We start from the raw sequence: 16,660 nt of genomic DNA on the forward strand, positions 1-16,660 counted from the left end.
TACTATTGTTTTGTCAAGTTCTACAAAATACGTCATTTGGAGATTTTAATTAGAATAATGAATGCGGCCGGGCACTGTGGCTCACGTCTGGAATCCCAGCACTTTGGGAGGCCGAGGCGGGTGGATCAAGAGGTCAGGAGATCGAGACCATCCTGGCTAACACGGTGAAACCCTGTCTCTACTAAAAATACAAAAAATTAGCCGGGCGTGGTGGCGAGCGCCTGTAGTCCCAGCTACTCGGGAGGCTGAGGCAGTAGAATAGCTTGAACCTGGGAAGCGGAGCTTGCAGTGAGCTGAGATCGCACCACTGCACTCCAGTCTGGGCAACAGAGCGAGACTCCGTCTCAAAAAAAAAAAAAAAAGAAAAGAATAATGAATGCATGGATTACTTTGAGGAGAATATATATCTTTACAACTTTCAGGTTTTTCATTCATGAAGATGATATATTTCACCATTTAGTCAGGTTTTTCATGCCCTTAACTCAAGTTTTATAACTTTCTTGCACATATTTTGTTACATTTATTCCCAAGTAATGAACACTTTTTGTTATTATGAATAGCATCTTTTTCCATTACATTTAAAAATTAGAGATGGCTGATTACAGAAACTCTAGGTTTTTGCATCTTGAACTTAATTCCAACAATCTTGCTAAGCTCTTCTATTAGTTCCAATATATTTACAGATCCTCTCAAATTCTCTACACAGATAATCATACAGCAAATAAAGACCTTTATTTCTCTTTCTAATCCCAGTGGCTATTTTTTCTATTTATTTGTCTTGGTTAGGTATCTAGCACATTTTTTTAGTTGTAGAAGAGATAGTAGTGGCTTTGTCTTTTCATCGATTATAATGGGAATGCTCTTAACATTTTACCATTAAGCATGACGTTTGCTATGTATTTCTGGTAAATGCCTCTTATTATGTTTAAAAAGATTCTATTTCTAGTTTTCCAAGAGTTTTTTTTCCAAAGTGATTACTAAGTTTACCAAGTATCATTCACCTATTGAGAAGATCTTTCTCTTTTCTTTTTTCTACTTCTCTTATTTATTTTATTTTATTTTTAAACTGCTAATGTTGTACATTATATCAGTGGATCTTCAGATCTTAAACCGTCTTTGGATTGGTCTTATCTCTTTTTTCCACACTGTCGGATTCAATTACTAATTTTTTCATCTGCATTCATAAGTGCACTTAATCCAAATTCTCTATTGTGTTTGGTACTTTTGTGTCCAATTTTGATATCAAGATTCTACCAGTCTGCTTTTATTGTTTGATAAACCTGGGTGTTGGCAAAGGTTTTATCTGACTAAAAGAATCTGGCAAAGGGTGTTCTGCTGCCTTTTAAAACTTTCAAATCTTCTTTTCTATTGAATAAAGTAGGCATTTTAAGCTGGAAGGAGGTATGTTTTTCATGACTAAATGAAGTAACTAATTTTGAATTAAAAAATGGCCTGTTTTTACTTTTCCCAAGTTGACATGCAAGCAAAATATAATTTCTTGCTACTGATCTACATGATCGCAAACACTCAGTTGTAACTAAAAAAATATAAAGAATCGTCCAGATATTTCCAAATGTCTTTTTAGATTTATTATGGTTCGATTAGGTTGATCTAGCCTATGATAGACAAGGAGTCCTTTATCTAGGATGATCCAATTGGGAAATATATTTCACATAAATTTCCTATATAAATCTCGTGTATTTTTAGGGCTGTTTACAAATGACCTCTGGAAAAAGTAAATACTATGAAAGTAAAATTTCCCATGGCAGAGATTCAGCAACATGTATCTTTTTTCCCCCCCTTCCTTTCTTTTTTAAATTCTTGACTGTTTAAAAAAAGTAAAAGGACAAAGAAAGAAGAATTTTTCAATATCATGGTATACACCACATGAAATTTGTTAAATTATTCTTCAACTATATAGTTCCTCCACGATAAGCGTATTTCAAATACATAAAATAGGTTGTGTGGTCACTCATCCACTATACCCTATATATGAGATATCCAGAATTTATCTAGGGAAACATACTATTTTTTTTTTTATCAAAAGACATAACCCAAAAATATTTAGCCATTTATCTTCTAAAAACCATGCAAAATGCAGGTCCCTGCTGTGTTTCCTGTTGATAATATTTTCCCCATTTGTAGCACAACTTTTCTTTCCTCTGGAAAGCTGGTATTTATTTTATTCATAGATTGCAAAATTATACCCTGATGCTGTTCCACCAAAGGGCATTATTTATACAAGCAGGGAGAGTGTGGTTTAGGATATAATCAGCAGCAGTAATGGAAAATAGCACTTTCAAACAGGCCTCACTGAGTTATGGAGAATACCACCTGGAGATCATGCACCCGGAACGTCTCTGGACACAGGTCATATCTTTGCACAGACATCACCAATTGCGCTGTCTTCTGAACTCCTGATGTCTGCCCTACAATATGTTCAAGCCCAGCAGTTTACCAGACTATGTAGTATTATTCTATCTTTCCTTCCTGTCAGATATGGGATGTCCCCATCAGCAAAACTGGCCGTGCTCCGAAAATTTATTTCTAAATCATTTATCTGGGATCAGAAGACATTTTCCCACAGGAACAATTTTATAAACAGTGGTGTTCCACAAATGCCTGCTTGTGCCACAGTGTACCTGAAATGCAACATTGACTGTATGATTCCCACCAACCATTATTTATTCTTTTCTCTGGGAAAGTGCATTCCTCTTGGGATGCCTGAGGCTCATCTCTCCCTCTGCCTGGGAGCCTCAGCTATAGCTTTTTTGGGTTGTGCAGCAGTAGCAGTCAGGAAGAGGGGAGGGAAGCAACCTTCCCAAAAAAGAGATGAGTGTAGAGAGTTGGTATGGATGCCTCTGGGTAACTTGTTAATGCTGGAAGGCTGAAGAAGGAAACCGACAGTGCGAACTGGCTACTTCCCAACTGTTCTAAAAGACGCACAAAGGGCAGGGACATTTTCGTAAACAGAGATCATTTCTAAGTCACATCTTCATAAACAGGGAAAGGCATATAGTAAAACCTCCCATTTTCAAAGACCAATATCTGGACTTGTAATTAGCCAGGAAAAATATTCTGAAACTTCTTGGTCAGTGATGAAACAGTCTCAAACATATAACAATGAGACATAGATCTTGCACCTATCCCCAGGCCTGACAAATAGTAAGTGCTCCAAAAAAAGGGGATTTCAATTTTAATTAAGTACTAATTGAGTGAATTCTGTATTGAAAAGGACAAGACTATGTGTGGGCCAGTTACCTTAATTCTCATTAGCATCTGCTAATTCTGACCCTCTTATAGCACACGTCCTAACCATGAAGAGTTGGTCGGAGCACTTTCAAGACGTCACCTGAACATTATATCACCTCTGCGGGATATATGCATCTGTCTACCCCAGCCCAAAGCAGCTGGTGGGTCTCTTCATACCCTCTCTGATGTGCATCAATTTCTAGGAATTTCTAGTACTATCTCCACATCACCAAATCTGAGGAAACAAAAGAGATAAGGAGAGGAAAGTGAAGCCAGTGAGGATATCCAAGCCTGTAGGACCTTAGGTTTATTCTGGCCAGTATTACCTGCTAAAAAAGACCTACGCTTTTGGTTTCCCTTTGGTCACTTATTTTTATAACACATGCAGACGTATTTTGGGGAGGTGTGCTTCTTTCGGGCTAGAATTTAGTCTGCTCAGCAGACCCGGGTCCTGTCTCCTTCAGGTTTTAGAATTGCGTAACAATTTAAACTCATTTTGTACGTGCAAGTACTTTGAAAAGAAATATACTATTAAGACTCCCTCTGGTAAGAAGCCTTCCCCACCCCCACGCCCAATAAACTGATCTGTTAACTTTTTGTTTCAGAGACTGTGCTTTCTTTTTATTGCTGCATTTGTGTTCTACAAGACAGCCTCTTTCTCCAAGATTAACATTTCTTATGATTGTTCCTGACAATGGATTCACTTCCAGAGGCCCTGCTAAGGATAACCAAAAAAGGGCATGGAGCAGGCTGGTTTTGGCAGCCTGCACGCAGTTTCAGAGCTTTTTAGGTCTTGGGTTTTCTGATGAGTGATTTCCTGAGCATGCCTAGGGAATGACAGGCATCTCCACAGGCAGGCTGCATCCACCTTGGCTGGGGTGTCGTCATTGGCTGCCTATTAGAAAAACGACAGGACAATGCATACCACCGCCTCCCGACTGTAAACATAGGGGATATGTGTTCACTTAGCATGGACTTCTGGGAGGGGCCAAGGAAGGGCGGTCTGGAGTTTTATTGAATAGAGCAGTGTGTATTCGGCTGCCTGCCTGCCCGCCTGCTTGCTCTCTGGCTGTGCTCCTGCTTAAAGAAATCAGTCCTTCCTTTCCGACTTAGTCCTCGGGAAGAAGTTTCAGACTACAAGGTAAGGAACAGAAGGCTTTCTTTTTTACCTTCTAGAGAGAATCTGGGGACTTTCTCCTCCTTTCAGTCAACATTCCTGGCTAAGGTAGCTAGAGATGCAAGAATGTTCAAGGCAATAAACCATGCAAACTCCCGAGCCTGACTGGGCTTCACTGCCATACGGATATTCCCGGAAGGCAAACAGGATGAGATTTCCAGTTTTGTTTTTAGAATTGGGACAAGAAGAGTGACCATACAGAGACTTACATTTAGGGAGCACTGGCAACTTTGATTAGGGTAGCCTTTTGTTTAGGACAGCCATATCAGATTATACCTGATATCCAAAGGCCAGTGTTAGCAAGCCTACTGCACCAGACTGCTCACACAGTCTCTTCTGCATCTTTTATTGCCAAAGATTTGAAGAGGTTTTGCTTTAAAAACAAAATCAACAATTCTTTAGGTTGATGAGAAGCCAAAAGGGAATGATTTTTTAACCAAAGGCTTTTGCGTTATAGTCTGCTGCCAGTATTTAAAACTAGACTTCCAGAGTTGCAAGGAAATACGGTCAGAGATGGAGAGATCACTAGCACCTAGCACTGGTTGGGTTAATGTCACTGATGGGATATTTGCTAAGACAGAAGATGCCTAGGCTGGTCTGTTTCCTATAAAACCTAATAACAAGAGAATGCATGCGCTAGTGGGTGTGTTTTGAGAAAGCACATTTAACGTCCTACCAAACTATTTTTTAAGAAATCTTTTTTTCTGTTTGAAAGTGTGCCTGAGTGTGTCTAGAGAATCTAAAGAGATGTCGATTGGCAATGTGTTTCAGAAAGGAAGGAGGCAGGCTTTTATATCTAGATAGACATATTTGGGTGTCTGAAACGGTAGTACAAGGCAGCTAGTTGGTAGTAGCCTGGAATTCCTTTTAGAAAGAGCTGATGGTAAGGGGTGGGGGAATTTTAGTGCTGTGGCAATACATGGTCAAAAAAAGTGGATGAGAACAAAGTGCTTGATATTTATAGATGCCTTCTATTAACAGGACTATGCAGATGGACTTGTAAAGTGAAAATCCTTCTAATGTGTTTGCCAAAACCAGACATATACAGCTAGAACTTGAGTGAAGACTAGATGCTATATGGCAAGCAGGGTAAATCTGATGATTTTTTAGTAGTGCTGGCTATTAAAGACTACCAGCTGCAAATGACTGATTCAATTGGATTTTATTCCATGGAATGCGGTAGTTTGGGGTTGAGATTCATTAAATAAAGTTTTCTCTTTGTATTTAGAAGTTTGGGGATAATTTTCTTGGGAATGCCTATTTCTCCTTCTAGAAGTGATATATGAGAACAGAATTCCTTGTGAATTTCCTTCCCTGGAACAGTTCTGAGTAAGTGTGAGAGAAAAGCTGCAGGCGAAAGCTATAGTTTAATTACTGTCCTTCCCTCGAAGAGATCAAGTTCCAAGCTAATTTTCACAGTGTTTTTAATGTCAATCAAAATATGGAGAGCAATTTTTCTTTTAACTGTTCTCTAAACCATGAGGAGAATGCAGTTTGGAAGGAGATCTATAATCTTGGGATTTGAGGATAAATTCCATTTTGAAACCAACATCTCCGAATCCCTGAAAGTTCAAACTGTGCTATGACCACTCTCTCCAGATTCCCCATCCCCCTTCTCTTGGGCTCCCCACCCCCAACAACCATAAAAACACTCATGTTTTTCCAAGTAACACTTTAGGTGTTCTGCTGTTATAGGTAGAGATAGAGTGAGAGGATTTGAGTTTATGCTGAATTTTAGGCAGTTCTTTGTGCTACTTCCTTCCTGTTGAATGTTACCTAGAACACATTTCCCCACACAGTGAGGCCAAAGGAGCACAATGAAAGCACAATAACTTTCATTTCAGAAATATAATCGCAAAATTCCAGAACAAAGTCACTAAGAGTTGATCCTAGGACACACATGGAATGTATGTACAATGGATTGATCCATAAGTAAAGTGCAGGGTTGTTTCAAGTATTCGAAGCAAATAGAAGGTGTAATTTAAATCATTCCAATCAAAAGATTGCCTTAAGTAAATACACAATTCTTATATTAAAGTTAGGAGAAGGAGAACCAGGCTCAAACTGCAGTTTAAAGGATTTTAAATGAGACACATGAAAGCATTTCCTGACAGTAAGGCAACTGCCTTATTATTAGATTTATTAACAATTCTAATTGGCTCCTGTGACTGGCCTGAGAATCTCCTGGTCTTAGGTAGATAGAATAAGTTGATCCTATGGCCAGCCATGTAAAGTTCCAGAATCTAGCCCAGGTATTCTCTGTTCTGATGAATAAAATGCACTTCAGCAGGCATTTTTGTAGAAACACATGTAATTGTCTCCATTTGCCATTTTCATGATAGCATGATTACCAGTTAGTCATTCCTTAGCAAGACGCAAAAGTGATTTAGAGATGGGCATGAAAAGAGATTTGCTAGTTCCCCATTTGCCTGTAGTCTATCACATGTCTCAGAAATGTGGTTGGGGGACAGGAAAAATGCTGATAGAGTGGTATGCAAATAGCATGGTAGGACTAAGGAGGAGGTTAGAAAGATGCTGCCAAAGAATTTTCAGACTTCAAAAGGGCGTTTTCTGCGTAAGTTCTCTTAGGGCCTGAGAAGATACCATTAGCTCCTTACTGAAAGTCCTTCATCTGTCAGGCTAATCCAAGTTTGCTATTGGAGAGATGCCCATAAGTCCTGAGTAGGTGGGTAGTTTAAAGAGAAACTTTTGGCACAGGCTTAACTTATGAGAACCGCTACAACATCTCAGTTCTAGTATTGGTTCCTCTGCTTAAGTAACCCTGACCTTTTTGAGGAAATCATCAGCTTTTGACTTCATCTGTTGAGTGAAGAATGGACATTGGTAATGCTTCTCCGATGTCCCATAGTGGTTAAGACGTCCAAATGAGATGAAGCTGTTTGCTCCCTCTTCCCTGCAGATTCTATACCCTGAACTGCCTATCATTTGAGTCCTCTGGACATTATGCTCATCTTGGCTGGTATCCTCCACTTCTTACCTAGTATCCCTAATGATCTCTTCCTTTCTCGTATTTGAGGACGCTTGAGTGATATCTTCTCGCTCCTGGTTATTTCTAGAGCCCTGAGCCGTGTCCAGTGAATACTGGTCTATCCCAATGTTGTCTGAATTTTTACTTTGATGATCACAGACTAAGAGGACACAAATATAAGGAAGTGGAATAAGATGGGCCTTCAGTGGTACAAGGCACCAGGAAATCCAAAGATCCACTTGAGCATAAGACCAGTGAGAAAGTGCTGACAACAGAAAGCCCTTAGTAATTGAGGCAGCTTCTCTGCCTCCAGCCAAAAGCATGGAATGAATCCCAGCACGTCATGCCTGGGCCTTGTAGGAAGGGCAAGGAAGGCGGGAACACCTGGTTGTGGTTCCTGTTGGTATTGAAACCAGACTGCTCCACGGAGCTCGCCTCTCACCTCTTTGCCTCTGTCTTTAGTGCTCCCAGCTGTAATGGACCCTAGTTGCATCCCTAACTTCCTTACCCCCAGGCCTCCACATGTAACCTCTTCCCCAGCTCCCCCATCCCTGTACCGGATAGGGAGCTTTCTTGATCCAACATTGACAATTTGCAGGGGCCAGCTCTAAGATGAGGCCCAGAGTACAGCAGAACACTCTAGCACACATAGGTTCTAGCTAGGGAAAGCCACTTGCACAGACAGAGGAGATGTCAGAGCATGTTTTGTGGTAAGGACCCACTCTGCTTCTCACCCCAAACTCATAATTGGCAGGCTGTGGGTAAGGCTATGGGAGGGGGGTCGGGGGGAAACTATGACCTGGGCCGTGAGGGAGGGGTGATGAGGTTGTTCCCTGTGTTGTTCTTCCCTGTGTTGTTGCTATGGAAACCTTTGAGAATCTGATAAAAACTGTGAACCCTTAAGGTCCCTTTGTAAACCCACCCTTCATGATTGACAGGTAAGAGACCTTTGAGCTGGGGCATGTAAGATGGGGAGTGGGGTCAGATCTGGATTCCCATAGAAGACAAGGGTGGATGGGATCAGAACATGAGTGGAGGTGTCCATGATCTGGAAGGAAGAAAAGAGGGGGTAAATACACAGATGTATAGGTGGAGATTGTGTCATATGACCTCCATTTCAAAGCAAAAGAGGTCATTTCCAGAAAAGAAGCAGTTTTCTATGAGGAGCTCGTGGGGGCTAGAGAAATCCAGGAATGGCTGCTATTAAGTGTACATAAAAAGAACACCAAGAAGTTAATAAAAGGCTTGCTAAGCAGCAGTAAGGGAATAGTTGAAGGAAAATACATTTTTAAAAAATTTTAGTATATCGGGCGCTCATTTTAGTACATGGCTTTTCTTTGAAAATATATGTATATGTATAAATGATGTATAACTTGAAGATAAATTGCTTTTTGATGGTATCCTGAGGCTTCTGGCATTGTTTTGTGAATACTCCATGAAAGCACTTGACTAAAAGGGAATAATCTCACTTGGAGAGAAACATATTAAGTAGGAATATATAATTAGTTCCTTTGACACCCACATATAACATTCCCCCTCGCTTGTCTCAAGATACATTGCTGGGGAACCAGGCTGACTTCACCTTGTGCTGAAGACCAGAAGGACCAAGGCAAAGTGCCCAAGAGGGCCAAGGACCAGTTGGCATCAAAGATACTAGTTCCACTGGGGTCAGGAGGACCAGTCTAAGCCAGAATGGATATCAGTTACAAAAATGGGCTAAGTTGTGCATGACAGCCAGGTGAGTAAAGAAGAAACAGCAAAAATCAGAAGTCAGGCAGAGCTTAGCGAAGTAGTGTATGGATGAATAAGGTGAAGTCTGGGAGAGCACATGGCCCAGTGTTAGGAAGAAATAGACCTCTATGTGAGCAAACTTTGGTAGCTCAAGTAAAGGGCCAGGATTGTAAGACACAGATTAACGAATGGATGAAATCACAGGGATATCCAAGAGCAGAAGCCCAAATAGGACCAGGGCCCAAAGAGAGTAGAGTTAGAGTCAAGGTGGGTGAGAGGATCCCAGCCGCAGTCCATGGATGTTTACTCCATCCCTTTCCACTAGTGTGACTCAGCTCAGCGCACGTGTCTGCCTCTTTCTGTTGTTCTATCAACTGGAAAATTTCTTCTGTGTTTCCAGGTCCAGTCCTGAGAGAGGAGATCTGATTGGTTCAGTCAAAGACTATTGTCTTTGGCAAATCCTTTAGTAGGAGGAGGACATCAAAGGCACAGGCGCGCCTAAGAATGAATTACTCTAATCCAGGCAGTGGTCACCCCTGGGCAAAGAAGAGCTCAATGGGTAATTTTAGTTAGAAGAGAAATTGAGCATGGAAGGCAAATTAGCTGAAATGTCCAACAGCTCTCAATGGGATTCATTTGAATTTTCAGGTGAATAAACTCCTAGAGAGGCAAACACCCAATGAATGATCACACAGTTCTTGATGATCACTGTGACCCCGTGAGCCAGTGTTAAGGGAGATTAATCTAGAAGTTTGCACCACTGGTAACTGAAAGGATAAGAATCATCCATCTCAGAAAGATTTTGGGAAAAAACATTCTGGATATTATTGTTGGCAAGAAACTTCATATGAATCTTCCATGTGATATGGCTCCCTTCAAATGAAAGCAGTCTTGAAGATTTAATATGTAATGATTTAACAATTTTAATAAATAAAAACAAGCACAACTCAATGTAAACCACAATACATAATAAGGTGAATGCATAAAAGCTGGTGTACTCTTAATCACTGGAAGTTTCAGATCTAAGCAATATTTGCTATGTAATTTTTAATCCATTGAGCACCCGTCATGGTGTTTGTCAAGTGGAGTAAAATATCCCCTGAGTTCTGCATAGTTCGGATCCCATTTGGGAACTTGTGCTCTGTTCTGGGCTCATTTTTCTGAAAGGCAGGGATACATATGCATTCTAGGGTTAGCATCAAAGGCTGGAGGGAGTCAGGAGGCAAAACATATGCAGAACCGATAAAGGATCTAGAGCTGTTTATCCCAAAGAAAAGAAAATGAGGCCACATAAATATCTTCTAATATTTGGGGTACTTTTATACGAACATGGGAGAAGGCATTTGTGTTTCTCAAGGCAGCAGAACAGAACTGAATATATAAATTCATAGAATTTTTAAGCTGGGCAAGACCTTAGGAGCTCATTCAGCCCAAGGAGTACATATAACTTTTCATCTGTATGCCAGCTCCAACCAATTGGCATGTTAAGAAGGATTCTGAGGATGAATCTAAGCTCAGAGGGGAGGGGAAAATGTGGTCACTGATAGTGATATCTGTTGTGGAAGAGAAGGGCCATATCTACTCAAGTACCATGTTTTAGTCTTCATTAATGTGGTCTGTAGGTTTTTAACCTCTGGGTGGTGGATCCCTGGAGGCCACAAAGTCATTGCAAGAGGTAAACAAATCTGTATATGCAGCAAGTGCTTTTGGCAAGCTACTCTGAGTAAATAATATATCTTACATCATATGTGCTACTATTTTTCTAATTCTATACATACATTATAATGATAAAATGCTAATTTATTTAAAAGAGTTATTGAATTCATAGTAGCTTTTAAGTTTGTGTTTTTGTGTTTTATTAATGAGTGGACTTAAAACATATAATTATATTATGTGTGGGAAGGTTGGGACAGGAAATTTGGGATCTTAAGTAGAAATTCTTTTTAAAAGATGAACAAGTGATCTATTTTTTATTCTCCAAAGCCTAGCCACACCAAGTAAAATTATGTATTTGTAGGTTTCTTCGATTAATGTCTGCCCTGTCTTATTGGTCTGTCAGATATATAAGGACAGGAACCTCTATTTTTTTTTCATTCATATATACCCAGTGCGTGGCACACGGCAGAATCTCAATAAATATTTGCTGAATGAAATAACAAACCAAGTGACTTGACCAAAGTCATCCAGTTAATTAGTGGTAAGATAGTTCCAAAACACACAGCTCCTAAGTTCCAAGCAGTTAACCTTTTCAATATACCACATTACTTCCCCTGATAGTAAGAGAGCACGTTTTAACAGTTAGCAAATTTAGGTTATACAGTGCTGCCCAATCTGCCTATATACCCGTGGATCTTAACCAGTATCTTAATCAGAATCAACTGTAGAGCTTTTTGAAAATACACATCCCTGAGACCTATCCTCTAGAGATTCTGATTCGGTAGGTCTAGAAGGGGGTCCAGGCATCTGTAGTTTGTAAAAGTTCCCTGGTGACTCTGATAAAACATCCTGGCTCAGAAACAGTTCTGTGCACCTATCGTTAAAATAATTGATAGTAGATGTATGTAGTTACTTATTCCTCAGAAGCCTATTTCTTTAGTTTTGAATAATTTCTTTCTAAAAATTATAGTTGCATATGCCAAATAATCCGTTTGGCCAGAAGAGCAAAACCTTTAGTTTTGCTTTTTTTTTTCAGTTTAAGCACAAAGTTATCAACCCTGTAAGGTCAAATTTTTCTGATGAGATTTCCAGTGTTTGCTTTTGTAAAGGACTGGAAATGTGGCAAGAATAAAATTTCTCATGGTATTTCCCACTTCCTTTTCCAGCCATCATTACTAAGGGAAATTTAGGCTTAGGGGGAGGGGTGAATCTAGGAGAAAAAAAATTTTAAGTATTTCTGTTCTTAGGAGGTTTTGAGCAGATATTTCGCTTCCTAGGAAAAGCTGAAGATGTTTTTCTCTGTTTCCACTTTGTGGTGAGGATGCACAAATCCTGAAGAGGGGAGAAGCTTCCTCCACCTCCACCCTCACCCCTACATCTTCTCTAGGGCAGGAGTCATCGCAGCCCCTGGTTTAGATGCTTCCCTGGGTGGCCCTTTTGAAAGTATGTGGACCCTAAGAGACAGCAGACTTTGAGTGCATGGATGGGGGATAATTTGCTTTTGCAGAAGGACGGAAAATTTATCTCTAGGTTCTTCCTTTATTTGGCAGTTAGGAATTACATCCTCTGTATTGCACAGAAGAATCTACCATATTCAGAGCACTGAGTACATGGATTATATTACTAAAGATTGGAGAGCCAAAAGTTTCTCTGCAAGAGTGACCTGATCTAGTAAGAATGTCAAAATTGTTACTATATTTGTACCCATGCTCTTCGGTTTAGAGGGCAGGTGCTTCCGTGTGTACATAGAAGCAGAGCTTGTTGGAGAAGAGGAGCTAAAAAGGAATTAGATTAGAATCCACCTCTGTACAATGGCACCATCTGGACTCAGTCTCCTTCATCTCTAACACTGTCCCCACTTTCTCTGCACCCCAAACTCATACTGGCTCCCAAAAGCTCATTGTTAAACTTTCGAGAATTTTGAGAGCCAGTTGTAAAACACAGCCATTATAAAAACTAAATCATATAAACTTACAATTAAACACATTATATGAAGAGCCAAGATAATAAATACTCAAAACTCTTCCTAATTATTTTGCTATGTTTCACTATTATCTATTCTCTTGAGGTTAGTTACATCTATTGTGGCTATATGGTGGAAATACTGTATAAAATGCTGTGCAACTGAGCTTCTCCTGCCAATTCTTCATTCAGTGATGTCATATTCAGAACTTGAAATTGACCATGATGGAAGTAATTACACCACAGAAATCAGCCCATGCTACAAAGCAGACTCCCCTCCCCTCGCCCAAGAACTTGTTGCTAAACATTGACTAGCACAGCACTGACCCTAAGGGATGCGGTGGTAAAATTAGCCTCTGCATTGGAGAGCCAAGCGGAATACCTCTGTGGTTCAGTTACATGCATATTCACAATGTATGCTTATGATTGCATATTTGTTTGTTTGCTTGCTTGTTTATTTCTCATGCTCCTAGAACATAAGCTCTATGAAAGTAGAGACTTTGTTTGGCTTTTTCAGTGCTGTGATTTGAACCTAAAAATGTGCTGTGTCCTGCACATAGTATTAATAAATGAGTTAAATGAGTGAAAGAAATAAATGTCAGGCTGGTAGTGGTAGCTCATGCCTGTAGTCCCAGCACTTTGGGTGGCCAAGGCAGGCAGATTGCTTAAGGGCAGGAGTTTGAGACTAGCCTGAGCAAAATGGTGAAACCCTGCCTCTACAAAAAATACAAAAATTAGCCGGCCATGGTGGTGTGCATCTGTAGTCCCAGCTACTTGGGAGGTTGAGGTGGGAGGATCACATGAGCTTGGGAGGTCGAAGCTGCAGTGAGCTGAGATTGTACCACTGCACTCCACCCTGGGTGACACAGTGAGACCCTGTCTCAGAAAAAAACAGAAAGTAAAAAAAAAAAAAAAAGTCTACAATTTCTTCTTTAAAAATACCTGAAGCCAGTGTTCATGTTGGAGCTCATTGTTTCCTCATGAATTGTATCATTGCTCAGTGTTTAGAACAGTGCCTGGCACATGCTAAGTAGCATGTAGATTTTTATTAGGTAAAAATAAAATAAGTTATCTTCATAACGGCTAATTTTACAGATGAAGAAACTGAGTTACGATTAGATTAAGTAATATAGCTAAGGTCCCACAGCTAGTAAGTAGCTGGGTCGGGATCTAAACCCGGGATAATCTGGAGGCACTGCCCACCTTCTTCACCACTGTGCTATGCTGCCTCTTGCTAGTTACTCCATGTGACTGAGACTCCTCTTTTGTATGTGGCTCTAGAAAGAATTGAGATCTATTTGAGAGCAAACTTTGGAGTGAGGAGAACTTGAGTTTGAATCTCAAATTTACCACTTTTTTCACTTACAAAATGGGGATGATTTCTCCTGCACTTTGTAGTTGTCACAACTACTAGAAGTAATATCTTGAAACTGCTTTGCACGTACGTGATAGACACTAAATTACAAATGGTCAGCTATTGGCTGTGATTTCCTGTGGAGGCTACCTGTAAGCGTGGGGCTTAGCCACACACTGTCCCCTGTTGCCTCCTCTAGGCCATCTTGTAGACAGATTAAAAAGGGCTCACTGCTTCTACATTTGGGGTCTCCAGGAGGTAAGACTAGGACCAATAGATACAAGTTCTAGGAAGTCCTATTTCAGATCAGCTTACACACTTTCTAAATAGATATTTCTGTCTCTGAAGCATGAACCTCGCTGCTCTACAGAAGCAGACAACTTCCACTGTCCTTTCCAACCAGAAGGTTTACCTGCTTGCCCTTATCAACAAATCTATGCTGCCTTTAACATTTTAAATCATTTTATCTAGTATAGCTAAAAAGTTGTATTATTCCTGAGATTGGGTTGTTTTGCAAGTTTTCAGTGTTTTAGACCTGGAATGAGAAGGAGTAAGAAAAGAAGGAGGGAGAGGAAAAGAGAAAAAGAAATAAGGAGAGAGGGAGAGAGAGAGAAAGGAGAGGACAGAGAGGGAGGAAGGGAAAAGGGGGAAGAGGAGGGAGGGGAGAAGGAAATTGGAATTTATCTGGAGAAAAAAGTACTGAACTTGGGAGAGAGACTGAATAGCAATGGATTGATAGTTATCTGAAGTCCTCACAGGTTAAGGATGGTTGAGAAGATAAGCTAGCTCATTCAGCTACCTTGCTGGCATACTAGCTATGTGACAGGCACTGTTCTGGTTGAGGACTGCTCTCTCAGAGCAGTAAAGTAAATCAAATAACTTGCCCAAAGTCACACTGCTGGAAAATGCCAGAGCTGTTCAAAGCTCCTCCCTAACTCCAACCCTCTCCATTTCTCTACAGCTATCTGCTCTGTGTCTTCCCCCAAGAAAGCGATGGAAACCAGAGCAGGAGGTTTCCGTAACTAGTCATTATAATTTGTCAGGGAGCCATACTGCAGTTCAACTAGACAAGCACATTGTCATTCCCTGCCATATAAGGAAACAGAGCTAAACACCATTGCTTTCACTATTGACTGGAGAGATTGCTCAAGTTAGAGTTAGACAAGATGAGGATCTAGACCTAGAACAGTTAAATTAAATTAAAAAAAGAAAGAAAGAAAGCCAGAGAAGTAGTTTTGTGTTTTCTTCTCCTGGTACCAGAGATAGTTTAACAAGCAGTTTCCATGCTTCTCCCTGACTCAACGGGAGATTTTCTCTGACATTAGGCACTAAAGGATTCAACTACTCGTACAAATACTTCAAGCTGTTTTGGTGTTTGATTATGTCAAATTTTAAGAAAAGGCAGAGGATCAGTTCAGGTATTCAAAAGGCCAACATATCCAAAAGGTATTCAAAAGGCCAAGACAGAGCTGCTTCTGTGTGGGTCAGGTAGAAAGTCAAGGACTGTATTTCTCTGTCCACTGATTTACAAAAGAAATTAGTGTCCACTCACCTTCCCAGCCACTCTCAGAAATACTACTTATTAAGAAGACTTTACATTTAAGTTTGACCTTCTTGTCCAAAGCTGAGAATATTCACGGGGTCACTCTTTGCCTTAAAACTCAGACACAATGGGCACTTTATTTGTTTGTTTGTTTTTTGAGATGAAGTTTTGTTCTGTCACCCAGGCTGGAGTGCAGCGGCACGATCTCAGCTCACTGCAACCTCTGCCTCCTGGGTTCAAGCAATTCTTTCACCTCAGCCTCCTGAGTAGCTGGGATTACAGGCACACGCCACCATGCCCAGTTAATTTTTTGTATTTTTAGTAGAGGCGGGGTTTCACTATGTTGGCCAGGCTGGTCTCGAACTCCTGACCTCAAGTGATCTGCCCACTTTGGCCTCTCAAAGTGCTGGGATTACAGGGACCATGCCCGGCCACAACAGGCACTTTAGAATGCAGGCTCAGTAACCAACTTTATGAAGGGAGAAACAGAGGCATGAACAGTTGAAACTATTTCCTTAAAGACAGCCAGTTCCATCTTGCCATACAGAGTGCCCACATTTTCAGATAATCCTAAGAGGCATCACTTAGTGTCCCTAGGGAAATGAAAAACAAAAAACAAAAAACAAAAAAACCTGTAAATAGTCTGGTCATCTTCTCCTAACTATCATCTTGGACCAGATTGCATCTGGAGTACTAGTTTATTAGGCATACCCGAGACTGGGTAATTTATAAAGAAAGAGGTTTAATGGACTCACAGTTCCAAACGATTGGGGAGGCCTCACAATCATGGCGGAAGGCGAATGAGGAGCAAAGTCACAAATTACATGGTGACAGGCAAGAGAGCTTGTGCAGGGGAACTCCCATTTATAAAACCATCAGATTTCCTGAGACTTATTCACTACCACGAGAATACTATGGGGGCAACTGCCGCCGTGATTCAGTTATCTCCACCTGGCCCTGCCCTTGACACATGGGATTATTACAGTTCAAGGTGAG

At 40.6% G+C, this 16,660-nt stretch overlaps 1 protein-coding gene across 16 annotated transcripts in view; it reads left to right on the forward strand.

Annotated features, from left to right (window-relative positions):
- Positions 1-16,660, forward strand: part of CALD1 (caldesmon 1) — a 225,452-nt gene that overhangs the window by 29,880 nt on the left and 178,912 nt on the right. For 8 of the 16 annotated variants that reach the window (XM_004046259.5, XM_019030680.4, XM_055347170.2 and 5 more), the window contains exon 1: positions 4,039-4,393. The exons of 4 other annotated variants lie outside the window; for them this stretch is intronic. The gene's annotated coding sequence lies outside the window, so the exon portion shown is untranslated. Of the gene's footprint in view, positions 1-4,038; positions 4,394-8,974; positions 9,157-16,660 lie in introns of those variants that run through there. 4 more of the 16 variants (XM_063708777.1, XM_063708779.1, XM_063708781.1 and 1 more) reach the window with 1 other exon arrangement.

The sequence above is a fragment of the Gorilla gorilla genome, chromosome 6 (assembly GCF_029281585.2).
Source record: "Gorilla gorilla gorilla isolate KB3781 chromosome 6, NHGRI_mGorGor1-v2.1_pri, whole genome shotgun sequence".
NCBI lineage: Eukaryota > Metazoa > Chordata > Mammalia > Primates > Hominidae > Gorilla > Gorilla gorilla.